The following is a 14,493-nucleotide window of genomic DNA, read 5'->3' on the forward strand; positions in this document are numbered from 1 at the left end:
GCACTTAAGGGTGGAAGCAGAATTTTTAGATCCCTGTACAGTGCAAAATAAAAAAGGCTGTAAAATGTACATTATTTCAGATTATACAAATAAATGCAACACAGTTTCTAGAACAAGCAAACAAGCAGCATATCAGCTGCTCCCTGCCTGTTCAGAGAACAACTTCTTCCCTTTGTCCCAGGAAGCAATGTGCGAGAGAATTCTACTCTGAAGATGCCAGCAAGGTCTCCATCCTATTCGGCTTAGCAGGACAAATTGTGACATCTCTTCCACTTTCATCCCGCTCTTCCCATAGCCCCAATCAGCTGCTTGAAGACAAGCTGATGGGAACAAGCCCACGATGTCCACACACGTCCTCACACCTTGCTGGCAAAATGAGGAGAAAAGTTGTCCTGTTTCCCTCCCTGGTCCTTGTGCCGCAGCTGAGCACCCTTAGAAGAAAGAAATCCAAAGGCAGCCAGTGTCCTCAGCATTCAGCAAGCAAAGCAGGTTTGTAAACTGCTGCTCTGAAGAGTCTGAAGGGAAACAAGCAGGGAGCACCAAGTGGCACACAGCCCCTGGAGAAGCAGGCCAGCCGAGTCATTATGGCTCAGGACTCAGTGTTAGATTGTATGCTGTAGCCATTCAGCCATCAGTATTACTGGTCAACCAGCACCAGACTGCCTGCTCTCCTTCCAGTGGGCTGCAGATAAAATCTCTGATTTAATTGCTCCAATTAGCAAGCCTCAGCTAGACAAGCTCTGACAGACACAGGGGAGTTTCAAGCCCTGTTCTGCCCTGGCAGACTAACCTCCTTCAGAAATTAGTCCCGCAAAAGCTCTCACTCCAGACTCACAGAGAGTGTGTGGGTAGTTCCTGAAGACAAAGAAGTGAATATTAAGCAGTGCTCATCCCTGAGTTAGTGATTAGTTTCCTACACCTGCACTTGTCTAAATTAATCTTCAAATTACAAGCAGATAGATAGTCACATTTTCCTATACTTCCCTCCCATGGATATCTATATTCAGACTCATGGGTACATCCCTCCGCCTCTCTGCATGAGTAAAGATGCCAGTGGGGCTGCTGGTTGATTGATGGCAGCTTGCATAGCACATCCATGCCTGCCTCAAGCCAAGAATCACCACCAGAATTTGCTACAGCTCCAAACTGCTGTCAAGTTATAAATTGACTGGCATGACAATTCTGCTTCCAGAACTTTGAGTAAGGACTGCTGTCAGTGCTGTGGCAGGAAAAGCTAACCAAGAGTGGCACTCAGATAAGGAATATGGGCTAAGCATGGTCTCCCACACGCTCCCTACCCTGCAGCTCCATGGTAGGAACAGAACTGCAGTTCCAACGCTGTTCCCACAAGCCAGATGGGTAAGTCATGTGTTCACAGTGCTACAGCACTGCTCCCTTACTCCCACTTCACTGAGGGTTATGATTGAGGAAAATAATAATAATAAAAATTAAAAAATTAGTAAGGACAGCACAGCCCAAACATAGTGTCCAACCAGTGAAAGGACACCCTGTCAATTGATCAGGTCTCTGAAAGGCAGACATAACTTTTGCAAAGATGAGCACGTGAATTAGACAAGCTGATGGCCAGGTATGATTTCAGTGGCATGCAACCTGTTCTGATGGGCAGCTTGGAACAAACAGAGCACAACAACCTCCTGCTGTGTTGAGACACAGCCATTCCCAGAGGCAAACAAAACTTGCGTTTTTGTAAACTGGCCTTTGTTAGATCTCTACTGCATAATTAACCACTGCAGAAAACATCTGAACTTCTCTTGCACAAACCATCTCCAGAATTATGATCAGCTAAGCAGCACCAGGTCTGTTACATAAAATATGAATACACATCTGTACTATTTTTAGTGCCAATGTAATGTAACCAGGTTTCTGAGGTGTGACTCCTTCTTTCTAAACCTGTGAGAGGTAGGTGTGCTTTTCTCTGTGAAGGAGATGGGGTATCTAGGTAGCCCTCCTTCTTATGTTTTTTCACTCATGTAGAACTAAAATTCGGCTTCCGCCTGGATGCACACATGGCCTTCTGTCATTTGCTGAATGTCCAGTAGAACAGGATGTTTTCACTTGTTAAGGTAGCTGAATACAAAGATGGAAGCTATACTCCACCCATCTGGTTTCATCATGTCTGCAGCCACTGCAGTTGAGTGAAAGAAAACATACTCTCTAATTCACAATGCCCTCTCCAGCTGTGACACCCGTATGGAGAATCTGTGCCACGTCAGCAGTAAAAACAAACAGCAGGTATTGTTTGGATGGCTGGATTGAGCTACAGATGAAGATTTACTTTTTCCAGTGTGCTGGAGCAGGTGGTGCAGCACTGCTCTGACATGGAGAACTGCTGGGCTCAGAGAGCATGGGCCCTCCAGCAGCCCCTGCTACCAAAATGTAGTCATATAAGCCCAGCACAAGGTCAGCTATATTTTTTCCTAGTGACTTCTACATACACACACCTCAAAAAAAAAAAAAAAGAAAGAAAAAAGAAAAACCCAAACACTGTTATCTCTACTTTGCTAACAGAGTTAGCTATGGCTAACTAACAGCTATACTGTTAAATACAGCAGCTAATGCAGAAATAGCTATATAACTTCTACTTGAATTTGTATCAGCTCTCATAACCACAAGCCCTAAAATATTCTCTGCAGAGGTGGACCTAAGCAGTGAAGTTTCTTCATGGTTTTGGAAGCAAAACCTGTAATTATCTTACCCAAAATGTAACTCCAATTTTCTTAGTTGTGAACACTGCTGCATAAATTTCAGCAGCACAAAATGCTACTAGAATAGAAAAGGCACTGTTGAACAGTAGTGAATCAAGGCAGGTGGCAGTATTTGTCAAAAGAACTAGTCAGATATTGAACACCTGGCCAGATATTTCCTAATATTTTAGTGATGAGCTGTAAGATAACCTTCTTAAATTCACAGAATCACTAAATTTGGAAGGGTTATTAGCATCCCTGCTGTGTCAGAAGTGGTATGAAACAGAGACAGGCACGAGAAATGCATGTTTTTCTCAGAAAACTGCATGTTCTTGCACTTGAGAGAGTGTTGTCAGGTGTGAGAGTCACCAGGCTCCGAGCATTACTGAATCTCAGGGCTGAGGGAGAAGACTGTCACCACTCTCTCTTGTTCTGCCCCAGGTCCACCTGGGGTGCTCACCTCCAACTCGGAGTTGGTGAGGTGGGGCACAGGGAGGAACCCCTTTTCTTTGTTCCTTTGCCCATTTGTAAAGGGAAAGAGCCCACCCAGGCCTCTGTCTGACCAGGGTGGACTGCACTGAGTGCCACAGGACTTGGGCCATGCTGGGGTACACCAGCTAGGTGAGCTAGAATCCAAAAAAGATGAATAATTATGCCTGTGCAGGACGAAACCACAGGAAACACTGGTGGATGTCCATAGCAGTCCTGACATGTGCACTGGTCATCCAATCTGGGTATAGGGGCAAAAAAGCAATTGAACCATCTAGTAGCTGGTCTCCCTCTGAAGTTTCCCTAAGGATAGCTGGCACTTTCAGTGGTGGAGCAGTTTTACCTGGTAAAGTGAGTGATTAGAAGTCTTGGGGCTGAAATGATCTCAACCTATTCTCAAACTTTCAATGGGTAAGATGCTCAGCTTGCAAGCATGGAGCTGGGCCATGGAATACTGGCAGTCAACATGCCTTCCAGCTTGCTACCAGTTTTTCAGGCCAGTTTGGCCCAATTCTGTGACTAAATGTGGTGGGAAAGACTATCTACCCTTGTAAAAACTAAATTTATCTTTTGTTTATAAACATACATTAAATATTGAAAGGCCACAGAAGACCAAGACACTGGAAGATAGAAAAGCAATTTTAAACTCCAAATTTTAACTCTTGCATCTTTATAAACACTTGGCTTCCACATGAAAGTCATCTCTTTGGTAACTTTTTTGATGATAGCTCCAGCTTAACAAACAAGAAGTTAAACACATCATAAGGACCCTCTTTCACAAAAACCTGAGACCCAAGATTTTGCCTTTTTTCTCCACAGAAGATGTCCATTGTACCAGGACTCAATCTCAGAAATAGAAGTATAACTTGACAGTAGATTTGGTCTGCAAACGAGATTTAACAGATCATCATCCCAAACAGCTTCCCGCAAAGGTGTGGTATCACTTCAAAATAGAGCAGAATCATTATGGGCACATTAGACCAAGGCAACATTCTCCCATTTTCATGAACTCTTATGAGATCAGTCCATCATACTTGGTAATGCTACTTTTGGCAGAAGATAGAGCATTTAGTGGATGCTTTTTCTTTGCCTTCCAAAATTACTGCAATCTTAGATGAACAACCAGGACTCTACTAGTTCCTTCCACTAGAGATTTATTACCAGAGACTACAGGTTTCTACAGACACATTCCTCATCACTTCTTGCCATACTGCAGACTCCACAGGTCTCTGACCTTCAGTGGCAGCTTCTCAAGAGCAGAGCATGTACACAGGTGCTGTCCATATGCTTTGCACAGTTCTTTCCCCTGGCAAGCTCCTTTTCGCTGCAGCAACTCCATTATCTCACCTTACCTTCATCTCTTTTGCTACTTACTGATCAAAAATGGTTTTCTGCTCCTCTTTAGGCACATGTTCTCCAATCCTACAGATAGCTTCACACTGCTCCTCAGGGCTCTTCCACTGATTCCCATGGATATGTTCCTGGTATCATTTTCCTCTACATCTTGGCTTGCCTTCCAGTACCCTCAGCCAGTTTGGTTTCCACTTGAAAGCCTTGTCTCCAAGCAGTTCTTGTGAAGTCTCCATCAGCCCTTTCCATTTCTAGCCTCAAGTTCTCTGGTCATACTCAGTCTCCAGGCTTCCCCAGCCACCTTCATGATTCTTCCCTCCTTCTCCTCCTCCTCCTCTTTCTCATTTCTGCAATTGTCTGTCTGTCTCTAGTACTCCTCATGTTGAACAGCTCCTTCACTCATGCTGATTTCATTTCTTATTGCATTCCTGCCTAGATAGGAAGTTCAGCCTGGAGTTGTACATCCTGAATCAGAAGTGGTGTGTACTTAGCAGTGTGCACATCTACTTGAACCATTTGAAACGCAACTCTTCAGCATGTGAGCCTTGCCTGTGCTTTGTCTGAGTGTATTAACAATGACCAAGATCCTCAGAACTCCACCTGGGAAATACCTGACTCAGATGCTGTCACCGATATCATGTGAGTTAATTTACAAATCAGAGAGTTAGATAGGTTCATTTGGTAGACTGGAATCTATCTAACATTTTAGGGTAATTATCAGTGTCTAGACTTAGACCCTAATAGCCCTGAAGCAACATTGCAACAACTTTGAACAGCAAGAGCCACAACCGTAGACATCTGCTTCATGTTCATTAGTCCATTAAAACACCACTTAGAAAAGTACTCATTCATCAAAGTGAGAACCAGAAGACATCTTTCCTCCAGGGCTTATATTCATAGATCTGGTGCTATGAACATTTGACTTGCAGTTCATGGATATTCAGATTTGTTAATAAACAACAGGAACATACATCTGCATGATCATCTAGCAAAGCAAATACCAAAAATGCCAGTTACAGGAGTGCATTCAGATAAGCAGATATAGAGGATAAATAACTGTGCTTTGTAGTTGTAGTCTAAGGAGGATATGTGGGCACTAGTGAAATGAAGCAGATGAAGCTGGATGATGCCTTTTCCAGTCTCTGCACAGCTCTAGGGACCTTATTCACAGGTTCAACTTCTAACTGTTCCTGTGTACAGTATGTCAAAATGGTCAAATGGAAGCTGGGAAAACCTGCCTTCACCCCTGCACTGAAGATGACAAGATGCAAGCCACCTCCAGAGATCAGAAACCATTTATCCATACCAACAGATTTATTAGCTGAAGAGGACGTCTTATTTCAGAGTCCTATGCTCTATTGTTTAGCTCCATGAAGTTAGCTTGTGACCCTCTTTCTAATGTTCCAAGCACAGCTTTGAGAATGTTTTCCTACCTTGTTGTCTGCTACTACAGTCTCATAACAGAGAAATCACCTACCTGCTCAATCTGCTTTTGCTTTACCCAGCAATGGACTCTTTGGGGATTAATACTCAGCAGCTCTGCAGAGAAGTTTCTTCAGGCACCTCAGAATTACAACAAGCATGCATTTTTTTCTGAGCTGCAAGGGAACTTTGTCATCTGTGGAAATAACAGCACTGTGGAGTAAAACAGTCTCTGGCTGTTTCAGTGTCAACTCATCCAAAGCATAAGGGAATCTGGCAGATCTGCCTCCAAGAACGATCTCAAGAGACATGATCTGTAGGGCCCAATTTGTTTTCTGTGTTTTACAGCATGATCATATGGACGTCGTTATTTGTTATAAATGCCCTAAAGAAAGCTCAGCAAAATGGGCCTGACTGAAAGAATACTGTTGATCCAGCAGACAGACATAAAGAGACTGTGCAAGCATCAGACATCTGTGGCAAAGACCTCTGCCAAAATAAATAAATAAATAAATAATTCCCTCTTGTTCATATCCACTTGAAGAAATCTCTCCAGACAGAGGCCATACTCCATCCCTTTGGAGAATAAAAAACTGCTTAGAGGTAGTGAGCTAGCTCTCATTTTCTAAGGGCAAAAAGCTAAATGCAGGTTTTTATTGCTTGTTTCTGCCCTGATCTAGCTTCAGGCTCAGAACAGATTTCAAAAAACTCAGCACAGTTTGTCTCTTCCCTGTTTTTTGTTTGTCTCCCTTTCTCCATTTAGAATAGTTTCTCCTCTTTGTTACTCTAAACAGGTCATTTTGTCCTTTCAGTCATGGTTAAGGCTTTGTTACCTCTTATGGTCTCGGTATGGGATTACCATCCATATCAGTATTGTCTACTGAGTGACTTGCTCAGCAGTTGTTCACGACTCACTCTCCTGAGGAGACTGAACCCTGTGCACTCATCCCAAGGCATCTGCAGTCACAGTTTTCCACTTGTTCTAAATGTAGGATGAGGAGTAAGTATGAAAAGAGATGGAGCTTACACAATACAGCAGTAAGTAAGAGAAAAGCTCCTGAGTCCTTGCTCAGTTGCTTGCATTCAGAGTGTTGTTATTATGGAGAAAAGTGAATATGGAGCTCAGTTAGAGCACATTTGGTTAGTGCAGATGCTATCACTTCTGATTTTTAATGAGCGGAGTTGTTTTGTGCCAGTTTACCAAGGTCACTCAGACTACCACAGGTGTGCTGTCCTGCTTGAAGTTTCTCCTGCTTTGTCTGTGAACATAAAATAATGCTGAAAACATAAAATAATGTCTCTGTGGTCAAGAACACACAACTAAATGGCTGACCTGGGTGTTTGTGTCCAGAAAGTAAAGCACTATGGATGTCCAGTAGTAGCTCAAGAATTATCTCTTAGCATCATCTATCTTCTGTCTTCTCAGAAGTGAAGTTCATGCAAACCCTTTGGCTGCATAACAATTTCCATAGACTGTGAATGGTCACCCCTAGGGAGTAATATTTTAACTCCACTGGTGCTTGTCCCTTCTGGAGGCTGGCTGATGATGCTTCCTTAGAGGATACACTTCCTCACTGCAGACAAACTAGTTTCCCCCAGGTACACCCAGACCTGATAGCTGCACCCGTGCTTGTTCCAATTTGCTGTTGTAGTCTGCTCCCTTGAAGCTGTGTTCCTCCCTTCCATCCTTTCTCCATTTTTGTGTGTGAAGGTCAAGAAACAGCGCCTAGACAAGAAATAGGATCTTCCTCACAAGTAGGAGGCTTGGTGGGTAATGGGGATTCTGAAGAAAGGTGCAAAATGAGAAAAACTTTTCTACAAAAAAGAAAAAAAAAAAAAAGAGAAACAAGACAAGCAAATAAGGACTTTAATTAAAGGAAAAGGCCAACAGCAGCAACTGAGACCTTATCCTTCAGTGACACAACTGCACAACAGTCAGCTCTGCATGACCAGGAAACACATCAGGGAAAGCACCTCCCAAGACAAGCCATAGCCACAGCATGTCAATAACAATTTTTGAATATAATGGCAGCTGATAGCAGCTAAAACTTTTGGAGAGGGAAGCTAGTGTTGAAAAGAAAAGCACAAATCTTTCGATGTCTGAGCTTCAGCACAAGAGCATGACAAGCCCTTTAAGCCATTATATGGCTCAAAGTGGGGATGGAAAAGGAAGTAAAGACACTGCTTAGCTTACTGTATTTCTTCAGGATGTAAGCAAGCTTTCAAGTTCTCTGGACCTTTTTGCATTTAATGTCATGTTTTTGTTACCATCAGTTTAAATAAGCAAAGCACTGGCATTTTTCACTCACTCACAATAAAATGCAAATAACAATTTAAAGCCATTTGAAATAAATTATTAGGAGAACTAGATCTGTAGTGCCACTTTTCAGATTGGCTTCTCAAGTCAATACGCTATCTCAGAGACCTGTGTTTCACCTCATTATTATTCAAAGGAGTTCAAATCAAATGAAGCTATCAGAAAGCAGAATGGCTTTCCCATATTAAAATTATCAGTCAAGTGTTAAATTTTAGTGCTTGATTACATTGCATAATTGCTTCAGGTTGCCTAATTGGTACAATATATAGTGACATAAATGGTGAAATGCCAAGAATAACGCATTACATGAGAACAGGTACCAGGCTGCGAATGCAAAATAGTTATAACTAAGTGATGCAGCTGTGGATGTGTCTTTGGTGCAGAGGTTTCCACAAATCACACAGTAATCTGGATCAAATATCCTTTCCAATAATATACCCTCAAATACTATCAGGTTCTGCCTGATTTTCTGCAAAGAGCATTTCCACTGGTGTGTTGCTAATTTACTTGTGTGCTGTATCTCTTCAGTCCTTCAGGCTGGCAGTTCAGCAGTGTAGGCAGCTCCTGATGAAAACAAGACAATAGGTGATGTCAGTAAACTGATCGTAAAGTAAAAATAATCGTCTACTTTCCTCTTATTCCAAGGAATAAAGCATTTCCAGAACGCCTTGAACTCTATTTGTTCTGAATTTACTGATGATTTTATAAATACTTAAGCATTCACATTATTAAACCAGTATAGCAAGTATACATTTGTATCAAAACTTGTTATAAATGAAGAAATAATGTTGGTCGCTATAGGGGTCTCCTTTCATTTTTCCCTTTTCCTGATTCACAGCTCCACCACTGGCATTGCCACAGACACAAACAACTGTGAAATAAATGCAGGAGTTATATATCAAGTAAAGCTCTTGAAGAATTGCTGTAATGAGAGCAAAATGATCAAGGCAGACAATACATAGTTTGAAACTAATTAGGACAATGGTATAATTATGTTCTGGAGACTTAGCATGGCTGTTTAGTTCCTACTAAAAACTACTCCGTCAATTGCAAAATACCATTCTTGAGAAACAACCACAGCATTTAGGAGGAGCATTCAGTGACCAGCTCTTTTGCCAGCAAGAATCATTACAGCTGCAGAGCCATTCAGCAGGAGATGTCAGATGGGCACTGCATGGGGCACCTTGGAAACTGCTATCATACCCATTCTTCTGAGATAGCCCTGATTTAGCACAAATATACCTCTCCCTCTTAACAGCGCTGAAGCTCAGTAATGCCTCAGGAACATACAAGAGAGAAAAAAAGAATTGATAAAGTAGACAATAAACATATTAATCTTTCCAGAGATCTGGTTTGTCATCCCTCACACCCTCCAGCTTTCCCAGACCTGGAGAAGGAGAAATGCTTCTCCCTTGGTTTGTGTGGTAGCTTTCTCTCCCTTAACTCATCCTGCTGTGCAACTGGGAGCTTTGCATGTGCTTTGCAGCCTTCACCTCACAGAGACCTTCACTCCCTGTCACTTGGAATGCTGCATGATCTGAGGATCCACACAGAATGTGCCAGCGCCCGTGTGAAGAATGCTGCTGTGGAATACATTTGTTTCTCACATTAGCCGTCCTCAAGAAGAAAGCACAAAAACTGTTTATTGACTTATCACAGACGGAGTGTCATACAAAATACAGCTCATAAGACAGCTTGATCAGGAAATTCAGGAATATAATCATTTCCCCTGATTGCCTGTGATACAACAGTTCTGTTCTGCTAAGCACCACAGAATACTGCAGTATTCTGTGCTGAGAAGAATCAGTCAAAGGTAAACAGGCAAAAAGCTGATCAGCGACCTAAGCAGGCAGAAACATCTCAGGCTATGCTTAAAAGTCTTCTCAAGGACTCTCAACTTGGCCTTGAAATTCCTATGCTGAGGCATTACAGAGAAAGTCCTGTAAATACTGAAGCGCTAAAATTCCTGTCCTTAAGCTGTATGTGTATTTATTTTCACACAGTGTGTAGTGACCTGTGGGATATAAGCCATTTTGAGTGCATAGAGCAGATATTCAGCAACATAGATTACTGATGGTGAGTGATCTTACCTGGAGCACCCCAGAGAGCTGCAGCCTGATATATGGTTTCACAAACCACAGCAATGGTAAACATGTTATATAAGCATAAAACATTCTTTTTCAATTATTCCAAACTGCTCTTTCCTCAGTGTTCCTTGTCTCAGTGGCAGATTACGCAGCACTCAGAAGTCACATAAGTGAGAGCCAGCTTCTTTACCTGTGAGGGAAGTACAGCATTATAAAATCTTGTATTATGATTGCAGTTGGCACAAGATGAGGACATGTTTCAGCTAGCTGTATTATCAAAGATACTTCATCCACCTTAAACCCACCTGAGCTTTCAAAGCATTAAATATACTCCTGCATGACAGAATCTCCAGAAAAGGAGTTCAGGCTATGTTCCTGAAGCAAGGCTTTCAAAACACCTTAAACCCTACACTTCACTGTACCATTTGTACACCACACCACTGAGATACTGAAACTCTAGTCTTTCAGCTTGCCTTGACCTCTTGGTTGTTTTTGTCAGTTCCTGCATGCCCAGTCAATTCTAACCTATGCATATGGTAGCACCTTTTCTCCTGTTACCCCATTCTTTCTCCCATCAGAGAGTGTACGTCTCTCCTAAGCCAGTGTATATCTTCAGACCTTAAAAGAGTGGGAGCATGCTTTCCTCTGGTATCTGCACAGCCCTTAATACCTTACAGAAACAGCTGACAGTAAATTTATACTATTTCTTAGGGAAAAAATCATGCTGGCTGAAAAAGCAGGACAGATTACTGCTGCAGGTTTGGAAAGGCACTGCAAATTCTATGCTAAGGATAAAGAGGACAACAGAAGCAGCCAAGCCCTTGACGTTCACAATTCTTAGTTCACCTCTTAGACTGGTCAGAGTCAAGTAGTGTATCGAATACCTGTTCCTGTTGATCAAGTTGTCTGTATCAGCGATGCTCAACTTAGTTTGCCCTGGTTCTTTCCTAAGCTTAGACAGACACAAGTCCATCTGATGCTTGAAGTTCACTTTATATAATTGGAGAACTATGGTGAATGTAGCCTTTTCCATGGAAAACCTCAAAGCAATCATTATGGGGAACTGTAGTCCCACTGTGCTAAAAATCTAGCCAGTGGCAGCAGTGTTATACAGTTCATAAGAACCAAAGTCCTGTAGCCTATTAGCAGCAAAAAGCATTGACTTCTGTATTATTTTTTTAAGAGGAGACAAGGTAAAGCATATAACCATTTTCCTAGCAAAACAAGTCTCTCTTAGCTGCAGAGTTAAATCAGTTAATCAGTGTAATTAACCATTCTAATTAACATGATTAACTGATCATTTTGACATGAACCAGAATCTAAAAATCTCCTTGTTTGAATTTTTAGCATCCTATGACTGATTTATATCCCATTAAACACAAAGCACACTGGAATCAGAAATATCTGAAACAGCTCAGACATTTTAGTTTCCCAGATTCTCTCCCTCTTGAGGGAGTTCATGAGTTTAAATGTATTCACATAGGAAGCTGTGTGATTCTTCTGTACACTAAATCACAGTTCCCATATAAGTTCTATATTGACAAATTCATGGATGTATTCAGAGAAAAAGTGCAAGAAAGCCTCAAATCTCAAGTACTCAGTTGCACCAGTTAATCTTGCTTTTATGTCTGGTAACACAGTATAAAAACAAATTGAAATATGGACAATTTCAACTAAACCAGAGATTTTTGACAAAAGCATAGTTTCAGAGGACTCGGTTCTTTTTTCTTGCAGCAGACTATCATCAAAGTGAATCTTCATAAACAAAGCTAAAATGGTTCATCTTTTGGTTATTGTACAAGGATCAATGAAATAAAACTGCTGGCTGTGAGAAGTGCATGCAGAATTTATAAGTAAGCGTATGTTAGCTGCATCATAAAAAGGCCAGTACACAAAAGTTGAGTTTTTTGGGTTTTTTTTTTTTTTTTTTGGTGAAGACTAAGAGAGCAATCGACAGCAGCAGGTTATACTTAGAACATGTCTGGAAAAGGAAATAACAGATAATAGCTGATAAAAGCATATCTTTTTTTTTTTTTTTTAAATTTTTTATTTCTATTGCTTATATTCAGAATATCAGAGAGAGAAGCAGGAAGGTTTAAAGTCATGCAGTCTAAGTTAGCAATTGAACTTATTTCTAGTTTCAAAACTCTAACAACTATTTAAACTTTAATTTAGAAAAACTAACAAAACCAACATCAATGAAAAACCTACCTCCACTGAAATTGTTGGTGTGGGTAGAATTTTATAAGCTGATCTATTCATTTCCTAAAACTGGGATATTCACCTTCACGCTTAAATGAAGTCAAGTACATGTGAAAGTGGGAAACTCAATTATACGTAGGAGGAGTCTGCTTCTTCATGCATACTTGGCCAAAGACCTTTCCAATGGAAAGAGTGACAATAAAAGGTAGAAGCCATAAGCAAGACTATCCAGAGACACAAACTTGACCAAAAATATCTGGGGTAGTTGTGGGGCTTAGAAGAATACTCATAGATAAGTCAACAGTTGAGCAGAAGGAAAACACACAGATTGTGAGCAGAAAAGCTGGGACTTGGGTTAAAACTAGGCTGGAGCTTTTCTGCTCTGAGAAACAAACATTCTGTAATCATTCAGAGAAACTTCTCAATCACATTTTACCAGCACATGCAGACTATGAATGGAAGGACTGACAGCAAACAGCTAACAGCATCTGTATTTCAGCAAAACTTCCATTTTGGTTCTATGTGACTTATGTCTGCAAGACCTACCAAGGTAAATCTGTGTTCCTCTAAAGGCACAAGAAAAGCCACTCGCTTTACAATTGCTTCACCTAAAAAGGAGGATTAGGAGAAGAGCCACACTGAGACTTCTGCCACATGGTAGCTTCCAGCAAGCTCAGAAGCACCATTTCTGGGTGACTTTCCATTCTGAACTGGGAAAAGAATGAATTCCAACAGCAGATCAAACTAAAGGAGCATAAGTTCTCAATTTTTGATCACTATGGCTGTGGGGGAAAAAAGTGACATTTTTTTCTGGCTCAGATTTTGTGACAACACCATATGGAACTAAAGTATTGTGAATTCTCTCTTTCTGATTGGCTAAGAGACCAACTTGTGGCTAACTGGTGGCTGGCGAAGCAAAACTGCAACAGACTCGTGAATGCCTCAGAACAAACGCTGTACTGCACCACTCTTGTGAAAGCTGCAGAACAAATAGGTGTTGTGTGCAAGCACAATGGACCCTCCACAGCCAACACATGAAGGAAGAATAAGCATGGCTGGTAGATCATGCACACAGCATGTGATACCAGACACTCTCTGCCCACCAACAGCTTTTGGCCCTAGATGGAAGAGACAATTGTGAAAGGAATTGCCAATGCCACAGCTCACAGCACATGACCCACTACATCATAACCCACCCCAGAAAGAGAAGGAGGAAGACAGACCTTCAGGATATCATGAGGTCCACACTGGTGACTTGCTTTTTCTTTTCTTTCCTTTTTTCAGTCTCTTCCTTTCTTTTCTTCTTCCTCTCTTGCTCTCCCATCTTTTAATAAATAAAAGCACGATCTTGCTCAGTCAAAAGCTTGATTCCATTCTGAATCTTAATTTAGAGGGATTGGGATTAGTATAATGAACCAGAAGCCACTTCAGCTTGTAAAAATGGGTAAACAAAATTTTCCTTACAAGTAGAAGAAACCAAATCAGCCAGAGAGAAATCCTCTGGAGTGAAATATAAAACATTTTCCATATTCAATATCTTCATTGGAGGATAAAGGCTGGAGAGAAATCTCAAAATGAAGACTACCTCTCATGGAAATGTTCATTAACGTCCCATTTCTACAGTCTGCTGTTGTTATCTGTGATTGCAGAATGGTAAAAACTCACTCTACTGATTGCTTAGATACATGTAACACCAACTGGATGGCTATTCTTCTTTTGGCCGGGCAGGAATAATATTTGTCAATGATCAAGGTACTTAGGAAGCAAGTACGGTGACAACAGATAGGTCCCTCACACACCTACGCATATTTAAGAAGCCAAAAGAAAAGCTGAGAAAATGCTGAGATTTTGTTGCATTAACTGTGGTGTGTTCAGGAAGGGGTAACAAGACCACAGGCACAGAGATTCCCCTAATTCCCTT

The sequence above is a fragment of the Coturnix japonica genome, chromosome Z (genome assembly GCF_054131305.1).
Source record: "Coturnix japonica strain WE chromosome Z, WE-NBRP24, whole genome shotgun sequence".
In the NCBI taxonomy this organism is placed as follows: domain Eukaryota; kingdom Metazoa; phylum Chordata; class Aves; order Galliformes; family Phasianidae; genus Coturnix; species Coturnix japonica.